This window comes from Globicephala melas, chromosome 2, assembly GCF_963455315.2.
Source record: "Globicephala melas chromosome 2, mGloMel1.2, whole genome shotgun sequence".
Taxonomy (NCBI): domain Eukaryota; kingdom Metazoa; phylum Chordata; class Mammalia; order Artiodactyla; family Delphinidae; genus Globicephala; species Globicephala melas.
In genome coordinates, this window is record NC_083315.2 from 152,673,308 (window position 1) to 152,690,892 (window position 17,585).

Here is a 17,585-nt window from a genome sequence, read left to right on the forward strand (position 1 = left end):
TGAAGAAGTGGTCATTTTATCTAAGTTGTCAAATTTACGTGTGTAGAATTGTTTATAGTATTCTCTTACTATCATTTTAATGTATGTGGGGTTTATAGTGATAGCTCCTCTTTCAATCCTGGTATTGAAACTTTGTATTTCTTCTTCTTTTTCCTTCTAGAAAATTTTCAATTTTGTTTATCTTTTCATAACTAGCTTTTGGTTGTACTGATTTCCTTTTTTTTTCTGCTTTCTATTTCATTGATTTCTTCAATATTTATTATTTCTTTCCTTTTGCTTGCTCTCTGTTTACTTTGTTCTTCTCTTCTGCTTTCTTACAGTGGAAACTTGGATTATTGACTTGAAACCTTCATTGTGTTCTAATATAATCACTTAATGCTATAGATTTCTCTAGAATTATGGCCTTAGCTACATCTCACAAATTTTGATGTGTTGTGTTTTCATTTTTGTTTAGTTAAAAATATTTCCTAATTTCCCTTGAGACTCTTCTTTGGCCTGTGAATTATGTAGAAGTTTGTTGTTTAATTTCCAAGCATTTGGAGATTTTTCTGTTATTTTTCTGTTACTGATCTAGTTTAATTCCATTATGGTCAGAGAACATTCTTTGCATGGTTTCAGTTCTTTAAAACTTGTTGGTTTAGTTTTTCACCCACTATTTGATCTATCTTTGTGAATGTTCCAAGAACATGTATTCTGCTATTCTTGAGTGGAGTGCAGTATTGAGAATGATGTGTATTCTTCTGTTGTTGGGTGAAGTGCTGTGTAAATGTCAATCAGATCCAGTTGTTTGATGATGTTGTTTAGTTCTTCTATATTCTTGCTGATTTTGTTTACTAGTTCTAATTATTAAGAGTGTCAAAGTCTCCAGCTATAATTATAGAGTTGCCTGCTTCTCCTTTCAGTTCTTACCAGTTTTTGCTTCATGTGTTTTGAAGCTCTGTTGTTAGGTACACAGTTAGGATTGCTATTTCTTCTGGTGAATGACTCAGTAATTTTCTCATTTCTGAAATCTTTTTGGTCTGATATTAATATAGCCACTGTGACTTTATTTTTAGTGTTTGCATTGTATGCCTTCCCCCTCTTTTTATTTTTAATAAGTTTCTTGTAAACAGCACATAGTTGTGTCAGGGGTTTAAAAAAATGTAGTCTGACAACATTTGTCTTTTAATTGGTGTGTTTAGATCATTTTTACTTAATGTAATTATTAATAAGTTTTGATTTAGGTCTACCATTTTATTATTTGCTTTCTGGATTGTACTCTCTTTTCGTCCCTCTGATTCCATTTTCCATTTTATTTAGTATTTTTTTGTAGTTTTATTTTGTATCTAGTTTACAGCAATTTGATTATGATGCATTTGGGCATGGGTTTCTTTGGGTTTATTCTTTTTTGGATTTGCTGAGCTTCTTCAATGTGTATGTTTATTTCTTTGTCTATTTAGACTATTTAAATCATTTTTAGTGTTTCACTCACGTTTCTTTATTTTTTGAGTCTATCTCTTTGTACATTTTGATTTAGTGGTTGCTATAGGGATTACAATATACATCTTAACTTTTCACAAACTACTTAGAGTCAATATTTTCCCACTTCAGGTGGAATGGAGAAATCTCACCACATCAATCTCTCTATTCTCCCATTTGAGGTTGTAATTATCTTACATAGTGTACCTGCACACATTGAAAAGTTCACCAGGTGATGTTACAATTCTGCTTTTAATCATCAAACACATTTTAAATAACTTAAGAGATGAGAATAGTTTATTATACCTAACCAGATATTTACCCTTTCTGATGCTCTTCCTTCATTCTGATGTTACAGATTTTCTTCTGGTATTATTTCCCTTCTGTCTGAAGATTTTCCTTTAACAATTCTTTTAGAGCAGGTCTGCTGGCATCTTAGTTTTTCTTCATCTGAGGAGGTCTTTATTTTGTCTTAAATTCTGAAGGATATTTTTGACAAGTATGAAATCTTGGTTGATAGTGCTTTATTTTCAGCACCTTAAAAATGGTGTGCCACTTCCTCTGGTCTCCATGGTTTCTCATAACAAATCCACAGTCATCTGAATCACTGTTCTCCTATAGCTAATGTGTTGTTTTTCTCTGGTTGCTTTCATGACTTTTATTTTGTATTTAGTTTACAGCAATTTGATTATGATGCATTTGGGCATGCGTTTCTTTGGGTTTATCCTTTTTTTGGATTTGCTGAGCTTCTTGAATTCGTATGTTTATTTCTTTTTCCAGATTTGGAGGGTTTTCAGCTATTATTTCTTCAAAAAATTTTCAGCAAGGTACTATTTTTTCTCTCTGGGACTCTATTTTTTTAAAAAAAATAAATTTATTTACTTATTTATGGCTGCATTGGGTGTTGGTTGCTGCATGCAGGCTTTCTCTAGTAGTGGCCAGCAGGGGCTACTCTTTGTTGGAGTGCTGGCTTCTTATTGCAGTGGCTTCTGTTGTTGTGGAGCATGGACTCTAGGTGCACGGGCTTCAGTACTTGTGGCACACAGGCTCGGTAGTTGTGGCTCGTGAGCTCTAGAGCTCAGGCTCAGTAGTTGTGGCCATGGGCTTAGTTGCACTGCAGCATGTAGGATATTCCCGGACCAGGGCTTGAACCCATGTCCCCTGCATTGACAGGCTGACTCTTAACCACTGTTCCAGGGAAGCCCCTCTCTGGGACTCTATTAACACAAATATTAGACCTTCAATTAGTGTCCCACAGGTAAGACTCTGTTCTTCTTTTTTTTTTCCCTCTCATTTTCTTTATCTTTGTTATTCATTTTGGATAATTTTATTCTCTACCAGTTGGTTGACTCCTTCCTATGTAATCTCTATTCTGCCGTTGAACTCATACTGTATTCTTCAGTTCTAAACTTTCCTTTTGGTTCTTCTTGACGTTTTCCATTTCTTTGCTCAGAGTTTCTATATTTACATTAATTTCCAGAGTGTTAGGAATTATTTATTGGAGCATTTTAATAGTAGCTGCTTTAAATACTTTACCAGCTAATTCCAACTTTTGTGTTGTCTAGGTGTTGACATCTGTTGACTGTCTTTTCCCAAGTGAGCTGAAAATTTTCTGATTCTTCACATGTCAAGTAATTTTGAGTTGTACCCTGAATGTTTTTCATATTTTGTTATGAGATTCAGGGTCTTTTTAAAGGCTTGTGGATAATGGTAATATTTTTATTTAAGTAGGTAGCTGATCTGGTCAGGTTTAGGCTGCAAGTTCGAATTCACTCTCTGTGGGATGTTTCCATATCGATTTGGTTTCTAAATCCTTTATATATGCTACTTGAATCTCTCCCATGTGTGTGCCACCCAGTGGCTACTCTGGGACCTGGGGGGTGATCTGTATGTTAGTTCATGGTTCATAGTCTTTGGTTTGCTGTTTGGGATCAGGTCCGTGCAGGCACAGCTTGGAGGCAACCCCACAATCAGTTAGCTGGGGTCACTTTCCTAAGCTGCTTCCTCTCCCTGATCTCCCTATTATTTTCTGGGTCCTTGGGTTTTTCTGTTCTTCAGTCAGAAATCTAAGATTTTATTTATACAATTTTGCCACCCACTTTCACAAGTGTGCCCATGTCAGGGTCCAAGGAGTAGAAAGACAAAGGGAGAAAAAGCAATGGAGGTTCACTCCATTCACTCCAGGTTGGAGGTTCAACCTCCAATGGAGGTTCACTCCATTCTTTTGGGACCATAGCTCCTCCAATCATAGAGGAAGTTTCCCCTCTTTCTGAGTTTTTATTCCTGTGGGATTCATTGCTACCAGAGCATTGTTTGGGAGCTAGAGTGTGAGAGAATTGAGGAAAAGAAGAAAAAAAATGTAGGAGATTTTTGCACTCTCTCTGAGCTGTAGGAGTTCCCCAAGCCAGAGCTAGAGGCTTCTCCTGGAACTTACTCTCTGTGCCCCAGTGCCCCTTCTGGGTTTTGGGCTGCATTGAGTTCAGACTGGTGGATACCAGATGGAAAAAATGGTAAACACACTATTTAATTTTGAGAGTTCTCAGATAGCTGCTCCATGAATTCTGCCCAAGATTTACAGCTGCCTTCAATGGGAGAAACAGGGTTAAGGGCACTTCCTCCATCTTACCTGGAACTGGAACCCCAGTATTCTCTTTCAGATTTAATAATAATTACCATTTCTACACACCATGCTAAATACCTCACATCACTTGTTTTGCATTTTAACAATCTGGCTAACAGATGGCCTCCTTTTAAAGGAAAAATACTCTTTCATGGGCTCCTAGAGTTAATAAGCTATTTTTATCATTTTGCTCCGTAAATATGTATTGACACACAACTAGGTCTCAGATTCTTATGCTTACAGTGTTTAAGCAACTATAAAACAAAATGAAATTTATAAATTAAATGCAAACAAAAGTACAACACAATAATTTAAATCAACATCATTTATTTAACATGACAGATGACGATGTTTGTTGAAACTAAATAGCTGTTCATACTGTAAATTGTAGTGGACGACTTTGGTGCAGGTTCTTTAGTCACATCACTGTTCCCTCGTGCTGAGTGATGACTCAATTCTCCCACGAATTTCTCTATTTAACCAATGCACCACCCTGAAGCTTCCACATGTGCAATGTGATGTGACATCATTTGGCCCATCTTTAACTCAAAGCAGCATTTACGTATTAAGTGTCTCTGCGTCTGTCTGTCTGTCTCTGTGTCTCTCTCTCTTTCTTTACCAGCCTAAACTCGTTACAATAGTTGTCACTGGTGCCAACACTTGTGCAAATGGCATCAAAAACTTGGACACTGAGCTTTCCCAGCAGGACTTAATTATGAGGTAGTCAACCAGATAATCTGGAATATGTTAATATTATAATTTTCTGCTGACTATCTAATTGAGAACTACAAAATATAGTTTTAGAAAACTCTTTAGACTCAGAAAATGTATTTGTGGATCCCCATTTGAGAAGCATTGCAATATGACTTCATTTAATCCTTATCTCCACTTCACAATGAGGAAACTGAGGCTTAGAGAAAGAGGTTAAGTAACTTGGCCACAGTCTCATAGCTGATAAATGGCAGGGTCTGGGTACACCGAGAGCAGCTAAGTCTGTCTATCTCCAGAACCTCCACTCGTAACTGTGACTAAGTTAAAGCTACTGTTTTCTCCATAAAAGCTCGTGCCTTGATCTGTTTTTTCAAAGTGGGCAGAGGCTACCATCTGTGAGACAGAGCAAACACCAAACTGCCTCACACCATCTCCCTTCACTCCTTGATCTAAGTCCTTTATGTTCCCCTAACTGGAAGAAAGACTTGTTTTATTATACCCTCAAGACAAGGAAGAATACAAGGAACATAGAAATGTATTCTTTTTATTACTTTGAATTCTTTTTATGTCCTTGTTCCTGCACAGAAATGCATTTTCCTATAGGTGTGATCAGGACACATGTTGATGTCCCCTCTGAGGAGCCTCTCTGTCTTCTCAGACACAATTAATCACTCCCTTTCCTCTTCAACATATAGCTCTCTTCTCACAGGCCAAATGTATACACTGTATACATTGTATTGTGCTTGTCTTTCCTCCCCCAAGCTTTGAGCACCCTGGGGACGCTTGAGCACCTTTGAGCACTTTGACTCATCTTCCTCATGTTTGTAGCGTTGGAAGAGCACCAACACAGTTTAATATGTGCTTGCTGAGTGGAATTATGTCATGAGGTCATATATTAATTGGCCATATGTTAAAAGAAAACTGATCTCGTGATTTTCTCCCTGAACGTTTTCCTCCCTTAGTTTTCTCCATCACAGAAGAGGACACTGCATCCATGCTACTTTAACCTACCATCATCTCTTGCCTGAACAACACCAATTGCCTCTAACTGGCCTCCCCACATCCACTCCAATCCATGGGGATCTCTGACTACCAAGTTTCCCTCTGTCATTTCTCCTTCTCTGTGTGTGTCTGCTTCATTCTCCTCTTTCTTCAGTCTGGCTTTCCTTTCTTCTTCTCCTCACACCATGTATTACATTGCTGTGTAACAAATTACCCCAAAACTTAATGACCTAAAACATCCTTTATTATATCACAGTTTCAGGTCAGGCATCCTGGTGCATCTTAGCTGGGCCTTCTTCTTCTCATGGGATACAATCAAAGATGTCAGCCAGAGCTGCAGTCACCTCAAGGCTCAACTGGGAAAGGATATTTTTCTAAACTCAGCACATGGTGGTTGGCAGGATTCAGTTCCTGGACAGGTGTTGGACCACAGTTCCTTGCTAGCTCTTGGTGGGAAGCCATCCTTAGCTCCTGGCCACATGTGCTGCACCATAGGGCAGCTCACAATCTGTGGCAGTTTGCTTCATCCGAGCAAGCAAGTGTGAAGAGCTGGAGTGAAAGGGAGCAAAACGGAAACCACAGCTTTTTATAACCTAATCTCAGAAGTGACATCACTTTTTCCATATTCTATTTGTTAGAAGCAAGTCACTAGTTCCAGCCCACAGTCAAGGGAGGGGGTGGTGGATTATACATGGGCATGACTACCAGGAGGTGTAGACCGCTGGGAGGCGTTTTAGGAGTAGCTGACCGCAGACCAGATCACAGGCCGGGAAACACCGCTGTCCCTCTGTTCTCACATTTATACATACATGTGCAGCTTTGTGGAGTGATCCAGTTCTTTCTCATGGCCCCGGTTCTATATTTCTCACGGAAAGGTCTCTGATGGACTAGCTTAAGTCATATGCTCACTCTTGATTCAATCAACTGTGGCCAGGGTAGTTTAAGTTGAACAAAGTTGGCGATTGGGAGTCCACTACTGTCATGTGGACTGAGGGTGGGGGAGAAAAAAGGAGCCTGGTGGTTCAACTGTGGACAAACAACAAGTATCCACTGTAGATGTCCCGGCCTCTAGGGTCTGTAATCATTCTTCCCGCTTTTCCCAACTCCCTAGCTTAAATGGCATCTAAATAGGAGAAGACCTCGAATTATATTGGACTCTCGGGGATACAGTGTTACCAGCCCTCCCAAGTAGGTTCCCAACAAGGGTCCTTTTGCTTGGTGTCGTTCAAGCCGATAGAATGAGACTGAGTTCAGTTTGGAAGCAAAGGAAAGCTTTATTCTTCCTGTGCTCTAGAGCACAAGCTCTCCCCCTTCCCTACAGACCATGAGCGGGGCTGCTGCATAGGGATTTCTGCAGCGGGGAGTGGGGCGGAGTTCTCGCCGGTGGGCACAGCTGTGCTGCCCGTGGCTCCAGATCACCGCGCCGGGCTCGGCGTCTCTGCACACGGCCTGCAGCCACCATCTTGAATTGCAGTGTCCTGTGCAGCGCTTCTGCACACGGCCCTCCTGAGCTGAGGTTTGAATTGCAGTGTCGTGTGCAGCACTTCTGCACACGGCCCTCCTGAGCTGACGTGTTGGGGCAGGTGTTTCTCACGGGGAACTCTGGTCTGAAACGCCGGATTGGAGGTCTCTGCACGCCGCACCTTATGAGTGAGTGAAACTAGACTAAGCACCAAGGGGAAAAAAAGGTTAGACTTTATTTTATTACCCAGATTCTATTTTTATTTCCTGTGAATTGTTAACAGGCTTTGCCGGTGACAACAGATCATTCTGGAAGGTTCTCAGAAAGAGAAATCAAGACCACTGTCTTTAAGTTGCAATATAAGCTCCTGGCTTTGGAGAAGTTGGCATGTCCCCACTGGGCTGGGGTCTCTCGGGTCAGAGGAGTGAAGAAAGGAAGGCAGGGCAGATTCAGAGAAGTGCATCTTTTTGAAATACCTTGGGTGGAATCCTTTCTCCTTTCTGGTGTGTTAGGCCCATAGGAATGTGTCTTGTCCCAGGAGCCTGATCCTTCACAAGCTAAGTGACAGCTGTATTGATTTTAAGATTCTTGAGCAAAGTCTGTATTAAGCTAGGGCACTTAGAATGTTTTGTCCCTGGCCCCGTTCTTCCCACACATAATGTTTCTACTCAGCTGTGGTGATCATATCCCAGATGGGAGTCCTTGAAAATGCCTTTCGGAGGGTCTCTGAACCTATCTCTTGGGCATAGGTAGATTGTGGGCTAGCAAACTGCAGACTTGCCCTGTCTCTTCTGTGCCAATGTTGTGCTGTGTTGTCTCTTACCCCAGACACTGTGGCTGTGATGAGGCGCAGGGTGGGCTCTCTGCACTCAACAGCTGACCATCGTATGGACAACCTCCTCAGGGTGGGTCTAGAGATAATTTGTTTCTTTTTTTTTTTTTTAATGATGATAGTGGCTCTTTTTAAAAAAAAAATTAATTATTTTTGGCTGCATTGGGTCTTGGTTGCTGGGCACGGGCTTTCTCTTGTTGCGGTGAGCCGGGGCTACTCTTCGTTGCAGTGTGCGGGCTTCTCATTGCGGTGGCTTCTCTTGTTGCGGAGCACGGGCTCTAGGTGTGCGGGCTTCAGTAGTTGCAGAACGTGTGCTCAGTAGTTGCGGCATGCAGGCCCTAGAGCGGGCAGGCTTCAGTAGTTGTGGCTCACGGGCTCTAGAGCACAGGCTCAGTAGCTGTGGTGCACGGGCTTAGTAGCTCCGCAGCATGTGGGATCTTCCCGGAGCAGGGCGCGAACCCGTGTCCCCTGCATCGGCAGGCGGATTCTTAACCACTGTGCCACCAGGGAAGTCCCTATTTCTTTTATTTTTTAAAAATTGAGGTGAAATTCATATAACATACAATTAACCACTTTAAAGTGTACGATTCAGAGGCATTTTGTGCATTCACCATGTTCTTTCTCTGGTTTCAAAACTTTTTCGTACCCCTTAAGTAATCACTCCTCATTCCCCACCCCCACCTCCAGCCTCGGGAAACCACTAACCTTCTTTGTGTCTCTATGGATTTGCTTTTTCTGGATATTTCATGTAAAAGGAATCATACAGTGTCTGGCTTCTGTCACCTTTTTGGAGCACAGTTTTGAGGTTCACCCATGTTATAGCATGTAACAGTACTTCGTTCCTTTTCATATCTGGTTCCTTTTAAAATGAAGTATCTGAACTCACATTTGACACATTGTAACATACCTCTCCCACATTTCTCCTCCTTTTCCTTTAACCTTTCTCTCTTCTTGAGGAGCTGGGGGGAGAGGTACACTTTTAATCTGGTGAGGAACACAGAGAGATTTGATGGTTGATCTCAATCAAGATTTGTTTATAAAATATTGGACTGGATGATACAGCAAAATTACCATCAACACAGTGTTTCTGAAGTCCCTTCACTAGGGACCCTGGAGGAAAAAGTTCTCATTTGATCATGCAACAACGTTTCTTGAGCACTTACTGTGTGCTGCTAGAGCAAGGAAAGCATGTTGGCTGGATCACTGGGTGAGGTAAGACACTGGCCCCATCCTCATGGAACATGCATCTCAGAGGGATGACAGAGACATCCTCCAAGCATGACAATGCTGTGCAATAAATGCTTCTGTTAGATATTTGTTCAGGGTGTTGGGAAAGCACAGAGTCAGGGTGTTTAATTGGGAAAGGCTTTCAGAAGAGACTGATGTTTGAGCTAAATCCTGAAGCCTTGAAGGAATTTCCCAGAAGGAGCAGGCCAGGAAGGGAACAGCTTATGGAAGGTCCAGACGTTATAGTGAGCCCTGCAGGCTCACACATCATAAAAGACAAGAAAAATGCCAACCAGTCCTGACTTCTCTGTAGCGAGACCATATGACCTGTCCATTGGCTGGTGAGCTTGTTTCCACCAAACGGTCCATGGGATAGGAGTACGGGGTGTATATCCACATGACTGTGAAAACACAGGTTGCTGGTATATTCTACTAGAGGTAGTGGTGTGGCAGTTCAGAGCTGGATTTTGGAGCCAGGTGACCTGAATTTGAATCCTGATTCCATTGCTTATTAGCTGTGTAACCTTGAGCAAAATATGTTAAAATCATGGTGCCTTGGTTTGGTCATCTATAAAATGGAAGGCATAATAGTTTTAAGATTATTATGAGGATTACATGAGTTAATACAGTGTACGTATAGCATCTGAACAGTGCCTGGCACAGGTCAATCCTGTTGATAATGCAAGCTCTGGGCTCAGCTTTTATTGTTCCTCTGGACTGCTCACAAAAACCATTCATTAGGGGCAGGAGCCATAGTGGCTACTACAAAAGGCACTGAGTGATTTATATGTCATATCTACCACTCCTGGTGAGGGAGCTAAAAAGAGAGAGACCTGACAGATGAGTAATCAGGCTGGGAGAAATCCTCTCCCAAGACCCACAGCTATTAAGGGACGGAGTCAGCATTTGGACCTGGGTTTGCCTGATTCCAGAGAACTGCTCTTAACCACTCCTCTATACTGCCTCTCTTGGCTGGAGATTCCAGAACACCAGTGGTGCACATGCCTTGGGGCTGGGGATTGTGTGTTGGAGGTCATTTCAATGCAAATTTGGGTCATTTAAGCATTTATCCCCTTCTGTTACAACTCCAGCAAAAACCTTCCCGTTTGAACACACCCCACTAATATGCTCCCTGCTCTCTGTGTGTATCAGATTAATTTCATGTTTGTCCCATAAACCAAAATGCAGCGGAGTTTCTTTCTTGGGACAAAATCTAGCTGAGCATAGGGGACATATTTTGATTCTGGAGAAGGAGGTGGGGTGTGCCAAGTAGATTCAAACACCCCCTTGGGTTCTAATTATAGTGTAAGTGGAAAACTGATCCTCAACCTGTGGTCCTGGAATTGGCTTGAGGAGGAGTGGCTTTAGAAGGGACGCCAGAGGTAGTGACCTAACTGAACGTGCACAGCTCTTCTGTGAGGGTTGTGGGAGCATCCTCTGGGGTGGGGATATCAGCACCTTTCAGGACCCTGGGGTTTTCCAGCTATTAGAGGTCTGGGTCAGAGTCTGTGGGCTCCCAAGAGTTAACTCTGCAGGCCATGTGCAACAGAAGTGGCCTCCTCTTTCTGTCTTCATCATGATGGAGAGGTAATTCTTCTTAAGAGCTGTTAGAGTGCCCGAGCCAGGAATTGGCTGGAGAGAGTGGCCATAATCACGTTTCCTGCTTCTGTCAGGACCTTGGATCCTTCAAAACACCAAAGCATCCTGCTGGAGGCCTCCCCAAGTGGGAGCTATCAGGAAAAGCCCAGAAACATGGCTATGCCCATCCTCCATTGGTCTACAGGGTATGGGCTGAGAAAGCAAAGTTCTATAGAAATTTGGAGATTGAATTCTGTCCATTTTGTCCTTGCTGATTTTGGAATTAGAGGAGGCAGAGGAGTAGGGGATCCATGAAGGAAGTTTACTTATGCTTAGAGACTGTCCACATTGATGGAGCATGAGCTGGGTGGGCAGTGGGTTCTTTGAGATGCTTGATGTGAGCAGTGAGGGATAAAATGCTTCTGGGCTCTCTGGGGACACAGATATTGTCTTGGGACTCTCTCTGCAGTTAGGAGGGAGAGGATAAAAGTGTCCTTTCCTCCCTCTATCTCTCCCTCCCTTCCTCCCTCCTTCACTCCTTCCCTTCCTTTCTCATTTTTCCTTCAAGAATTTATTGAGCTGTGTGCTAAGTTGGCTGATATACCTGTGGAGAAAACACACCAAGGTGTTCTCAGTTTAGCAGTGGAGACAGCCAACAATTACAACATACAGTGATAATGAGGTCTGTGCAAGGAGCCAGGTGAGCAGAGGAGGAAGCAAACGACTGCTTAGAGTGGGAGGTGGGGGACAAGGATGAGAGAATTCACTGAGGGCCCTGGAGGGGTTCATAAGGGAGCTAGCATTTGAGGTGAACACTGGAGGAGTCTGCCAAGTGGTGAAGTGGGGAAGGGCCCCCAGAAAGAGGAAACAATGCAAGAAAAGGCTTGGAGGCATTCAAGAAAATCAGATAGGTGTTCACGAAAATGGGGATATGTAGTGTTCCAATAAAATGTATGCATCTGCAACACAAAATAAATGCTGTTCTGTTGGAGACCATTGTTAGCAATACATTGGTGTTGGTTGTAGACATTTTGGCTATTTGTGACTTTAAGGAAACCAAAATCAATATTAGTTAACGTCTGATAACATATGTGTTAATGAATTGTGAGTATATTTTATTAGGTAACCAAGGGTTTTGGTGTATCTGGAACATAACGTGTCATGAGGGTGACAGGAAGAAGAAAGAAGTGAAGATACATAGGGCCAACTTAATGCTTAACTTGCTACATGTTTTAAGGTTTTCTCTTTTCTTCTTTTTACTTTATATAATGGAAAAGTCTCACACATGAAAGTAGAGATGAGTATGAGGGAGTCTTACATATCCATAACCCAGCTTTAATAACCACCGACTTTTTCTATTGATTACTTCCCGATTCTTTTTAATTGCTGGAGTATCTGAAGCAAATCCAGTACCCATGGATACTTCAGTATAATTTCTTTAAAAGAGTATGTAAGCTGGGATGAAGTGAGAGAGTGGCATGGACATATATACACTACCAAATATAAAATAGATAGCTAGTGGGAAGCAGCCGCATAGCACAGAGAGATCAGCTCAGTGCTTTGTGACCACCTAGAAGGGTGGGATAGGGAGGGTCGGAGTGAGATGCAAGAGGGAGGGGATATGGGGATATATGTATATGTATAGCTGATTCACTTTGTTATAAAGCAGGAACTAACACACCATTGTAAAACAATTATACTCCAATAAAGATGTTAAAAAAAAAGAAAGAAATCTGCTTATTCATTGAAAAAATAAATAAATAAAGGAATATATAATCACAAAAGTATACCAGATAGTTTCTTTCAAAAATAAAACTACAATATAATTTTCATGCCCAACAAAATAAACAAAAATTCCTTACTGTCATTTAAAATCTGGTCCATTTTCAATTTTCGCTTGTTTTCTCAAAAATGTCTTTTTACAGTCGGTTTGTTTAAGTCAGAATCCAAACAGTCCACCTGCAGCATATGGATGAATTGTCTCTTAAGCCTTTCTCACTCTGTATTAGCTCTCTACCTATCCACCTCTTGATTAAAAAAAACCTTTTTTAATTAAAAAACTGTTAGGAAACAGTTGTTTGTCCTGTGGGAGCCCCAAAGCTTGGATTGGCTGATTGTACCTCGTGGTGCCTTTTAGCAAGCTCCCCTAACCCCAGCATTGCCTATGAACTGGTAGTTGAAGCTAGAGACTTGACCAGATCCAGGTTCTCTTTCTTTTGGAGGAAGACTTCATGGGTAGTTTCGTGTGTTTCCCGTTGAGTCATTAGTTAGTGAGGTTAGTGAAGTAAACTTTGGTTACTGGGTTCAAGTGATGTCAGACTAATCCATTCATTATAGAGTTTGTATTCAGGCTTTAAAGCAGGAGTGGCAAAGCCAGATTTGTTTGACAAAGATCCCCCTGGTAACTATGTGAAGAATGACCTAATGAAGTGATCTTAGAGGTAGTTAAGACCAGTTGAGAGCAATTGCAGTGGTCTAGGTGAAACAGGAAGATTTTGACTAAGAGGGTGGACAGGGGGGTCCACATTTGAGAGATATCAAACAGGAAGTGGGTGTCTACTGGGTGTGGAGGTAATCGAGGAGAATACAGTCAATCAGTTAGCCTGTTGTCCTCTTTCCTCTAGATCCATCCTACCTTCGGAGACCTTGTCCATTTCCAAGGCTTTACTACCCTTATACGCAGTTGTAACTCTGGCCTTAAACTTTCATCCTGAACTTCACACTCATATCCAATTGCCTGCTGAACGTTTCCACTGGGAGCTTATACTTCCATGTCCAAAACTGTACTCTTGTCCCCAGCAACCTGCTTCTCCCCAAGTTTTCCCTGTCTTAGTAATGACACTCCTACTTGTTCGGACAAAAACCCTAAGAGGCTCTTTGTTTCTTACCTGTCCTTACACACTATCATCAAGTTCTGTCAGCTTACCGTCAAAACATATCTGAATCTGAACAATTCTCACCAGGTTTGGCCTAAGCCAAAATATAGTCATCTTTCAGCTCACCCTAAGTCTCACTCTATTTGTACACCCATGTTCATCACAGCATTTTTCACAATAGCCAAAAGGTATAAGAAATCCAAGTGTCCATTGATGGAGGAATGGATAAACAAAATGTATATTGTATACATACAATATAATATTATTCAACTTTAAAAAGGAATGAAATTCTGACACATGCTGCAACATAGATGAACCCTGAAGACGTTATGCTAAGTGAAATAAGACAGTCACAAAAGGACAATACTGTATGATCCCACTTCTGTGTGGAGTAGTTACATTTATAGAGATAAAAAGTAGAATGTTGGTTGACAGGGGCTGGGGGAGGGGAAAATGAGGAGTAAGTGTTTAATGGGTACAAAGTGTCAGTTTTGGAAGATGAATAAAATTCTGGAGCTGGATGATGTAATGGTTGCAGAACAATGTCACTGTTCTTAGCGCCACTGAACTGTACACTTAAAAATGGTTAAAACGGTATATTTTACGTTACGTATAGTCAGTCTCAACTTTTAAAAATGGCATTGAAAAAATTTCCTCAGGCATTTAAGATACATTTTAATATATTTTTTGAGCAAATCAACAATATAGCAAAAAAAAAAAAATTCAGGCATAATAAACGATTGGCCTTTTTTTTTTTTTTGGTTTATTGTAAGGAAGTATATCTATTTTCAGACTATTATTCTGTGTCTAGACTCTATTTTATATTCAGGATACATTATAGCTCTGTAGCTCCCATCTTACATCTAAATCATTTTCCCTTCATATGATGACTGATGACAAAATGGGCTTCATGCCCAATTAGTTATCTCATTTTGTATATTTTGAGCACAATCAAACTTAGATTAACTTTAAAATTATTTAATATTTAACAAGTACAATAAAACATGCACTATACATATAACATATGAATATCTATAATATATGAATATCTATGTAAGTTATATAAAAATATCCATTCTATTTAAAAATATAAATGTCAGATCATTTCGCTTTCTCATCAAAAAGACTTCAAAGACTTCCCTTCTTAGTCCTTCCCATGGCCCTCAAGTGCTATAGAACCCTACCTGGTCTGTCTTTCCAACCTCATCTTTTAGTACCTTTGTCTTAGCTCATTTTGTCCTTGGCCTTCTTGTCTGGACTCCAATTCCAAGTTTGGACGTGCCTCAGGGCCTTTGTATTTGGCATTCCCTCTGCCTGGAAAACTTTCTTTCCAGATATCTGCATGTCTCATGCCCTCGCTTCAATCTGATCTGGGCTCTAATGTCAGTTTTTCAGAGAGGCCTATCCTGACCATTCTAAAACAGACCCTCCACTTCATCACTCAGGATGCGCTGCCTCCTGTCCTGCTTAACTTTCTTGTTAGTACTAATTTCTGCATAAGGTTTCATCACATACTTACCCTTCATCTATCCTTGCCTTTCACCTATTTGTTCACTGTAGTATCCCCAGCTCCTGACACATTGATGATGTTCAATGCATGAACTCTACAAATGTTCATTGAGTCCCTACTGTGTGCCAGACACCATGGATTTAGTTCTGTCATCTGTGTGGAAGATTATACTGTTGAGTGACACAAGGTTTTGAGATTGGGAGGACTGGGGACAGTTAGGTTACCTTAGGACTAACAGGTTGAAATGGAGAAAGGCAGCTGTAGCCCTGGTATGGAATTCAAAGCATCTGAGAGACTGGAATACATAATAGAACATACAGAACTCTACCCTGGGACTCACTACCAGTCCATCCAATCTGGCATTCTGTCTCTGGTGGGGACAAAGGGGTCACTGAGGGAAGAATAGTCATGATGGTCCATAATATCAACAGTAAGGTCCATCCTAGACAGAGCCTTAGATGATGTGGCTTCAGGAATTATGAAGACATGTCCACTCCCAGAACCACAGCTCCCTGTTGGAAATTCCCTTAGAGGGATGCTGTCACTTGGCCACTAGAGAGAAGCTAAAAAAGCAGGCACTCCCATGAGAAGGCCCCTCCACTTCAAGCCTGTCCACAGATACGTGTAGATGACTCATATTGGAACTTTCCAGAAGACAGGTTTTGGGAGTTGAGTAGAGAGAGAATCTGAGGTCTGGGGCAAAGAGCAAGGGAAGTAGGAAGATGAATATATACTGAATGTTCCTAACTTCTCACTTCTAAGTCATTGTCCGCAAATTTCCTAGATAAAAACTGCTCTTACATTTGTCTAGTGCTTCATAGTTTATAAAATATTGCATTGAAAAGTCAGGTGCTCCTAAATTTGAATTCCACCTACCACTTATAACCTGTGTGACCTTTGGAAAATTTAGGTAACCTCTACAAATGTCCTAATTTGTAAAGTGCAGGTAATAATATATTTATCATGGGGTTAAATGAGATAAGGTATGTAAGGTACTTAGCCCATTGCAGCACATGCACATACACATTAAACATTAGTTTCCTTCCCTATTGCTTTTACTTTACTTCATTTGAGCCTTACATCATCTCTGGGAGGTAGGTTTGGCAAGAACTGTTATCATCCCATTTTACAAACGGAAAACTGAGACCAGGGAGATTTATTCTGACTTTCCTAAAGCCACAGAGCTTTCAAATAAGAGAGTTGGGATTTGGATTCATGTCTTGGTCCCCATATTGTCTCCACACACCATGTTGCCACTAACTCCTTTCTGGTCATGCTGTATTGATATTGTCACATGGTGCTGACACTGGGGAAAACATTTACCACATGGTTTGTTCCATAGGCCAGGAGGACACTGCTGCCTTTGCTTTTGTTATAATATACTTTTGCACACATGTAGAAACAAAATGTCTGAAAGCCAGAATAGATTTACATGTTATCAAAGATATTCTGATCAAATTATATAATCTCTAATTGCATCTTGCCTTTTAGACATAACCTTTGTTGCTCTATTTCAAGCCCGTCATAATGCCTTTCATTTCACTTTTTTTCCTCCATGATTAGACACAGACTTGGCTGGCTGGAGGATGCTGGGTGGCCAATCAAGGCTAATAATTCACCTTTGCCTCCATTGTCCAAAGTTTATGAGAATTTTACCTTCTTACTAGTATCAACTCGTTCCCCATTTCCTTTCCCAGTTATTAATAAAAAAATAATGGCAAATTCAAGATGACATTTAGATAGTTGCCAGCTAAACATGGCCATACAGACAAGGGTAGTGATCTTGCTGACCCTAATTGTTGAAGAGGCAGCATCCTTATGCTATAGCTCAACAGAGTCTGCTAATTTCCAAAGCCTAGAAGGGGCCATGGGTGACTGTTGTGTAAGGCACTGAAGACTGTGCTAATGTTGCCCTTCAGAAGGTATGACTTGGTTGTCAGCTGCCTCTATTGGTCCTAAACTTGTGTCTGACCAGGAGGTGGCGCCCTTTCCCTGCCCAGTTGGTGGCGCCCTTTCCCTGCCCAGTTGGTAGTAGTTGGTCATTACTGTGGGGAGGGAAAAACACAAGCTTTGTAGTTTGGACTGCCATTTCAGAGGCTCTGAGATGCAGTGGCCCGTTTCCCTCTTCTAAACGGACAGCAATCCCTTGAAGCAGGATACCGTATGGGGCTTCTCTTCTGCAGCTGCCAGAGTCACCTCTCTGCCCAGGGTATGGCCCCCTTCTCTCTTCCCTTTAGAGGTGCCACTATCACCTCATTTCTTTGGGTTCTCTTCTCTTAGAACGAGCAGTGGGTTCCCCGAGAATGATG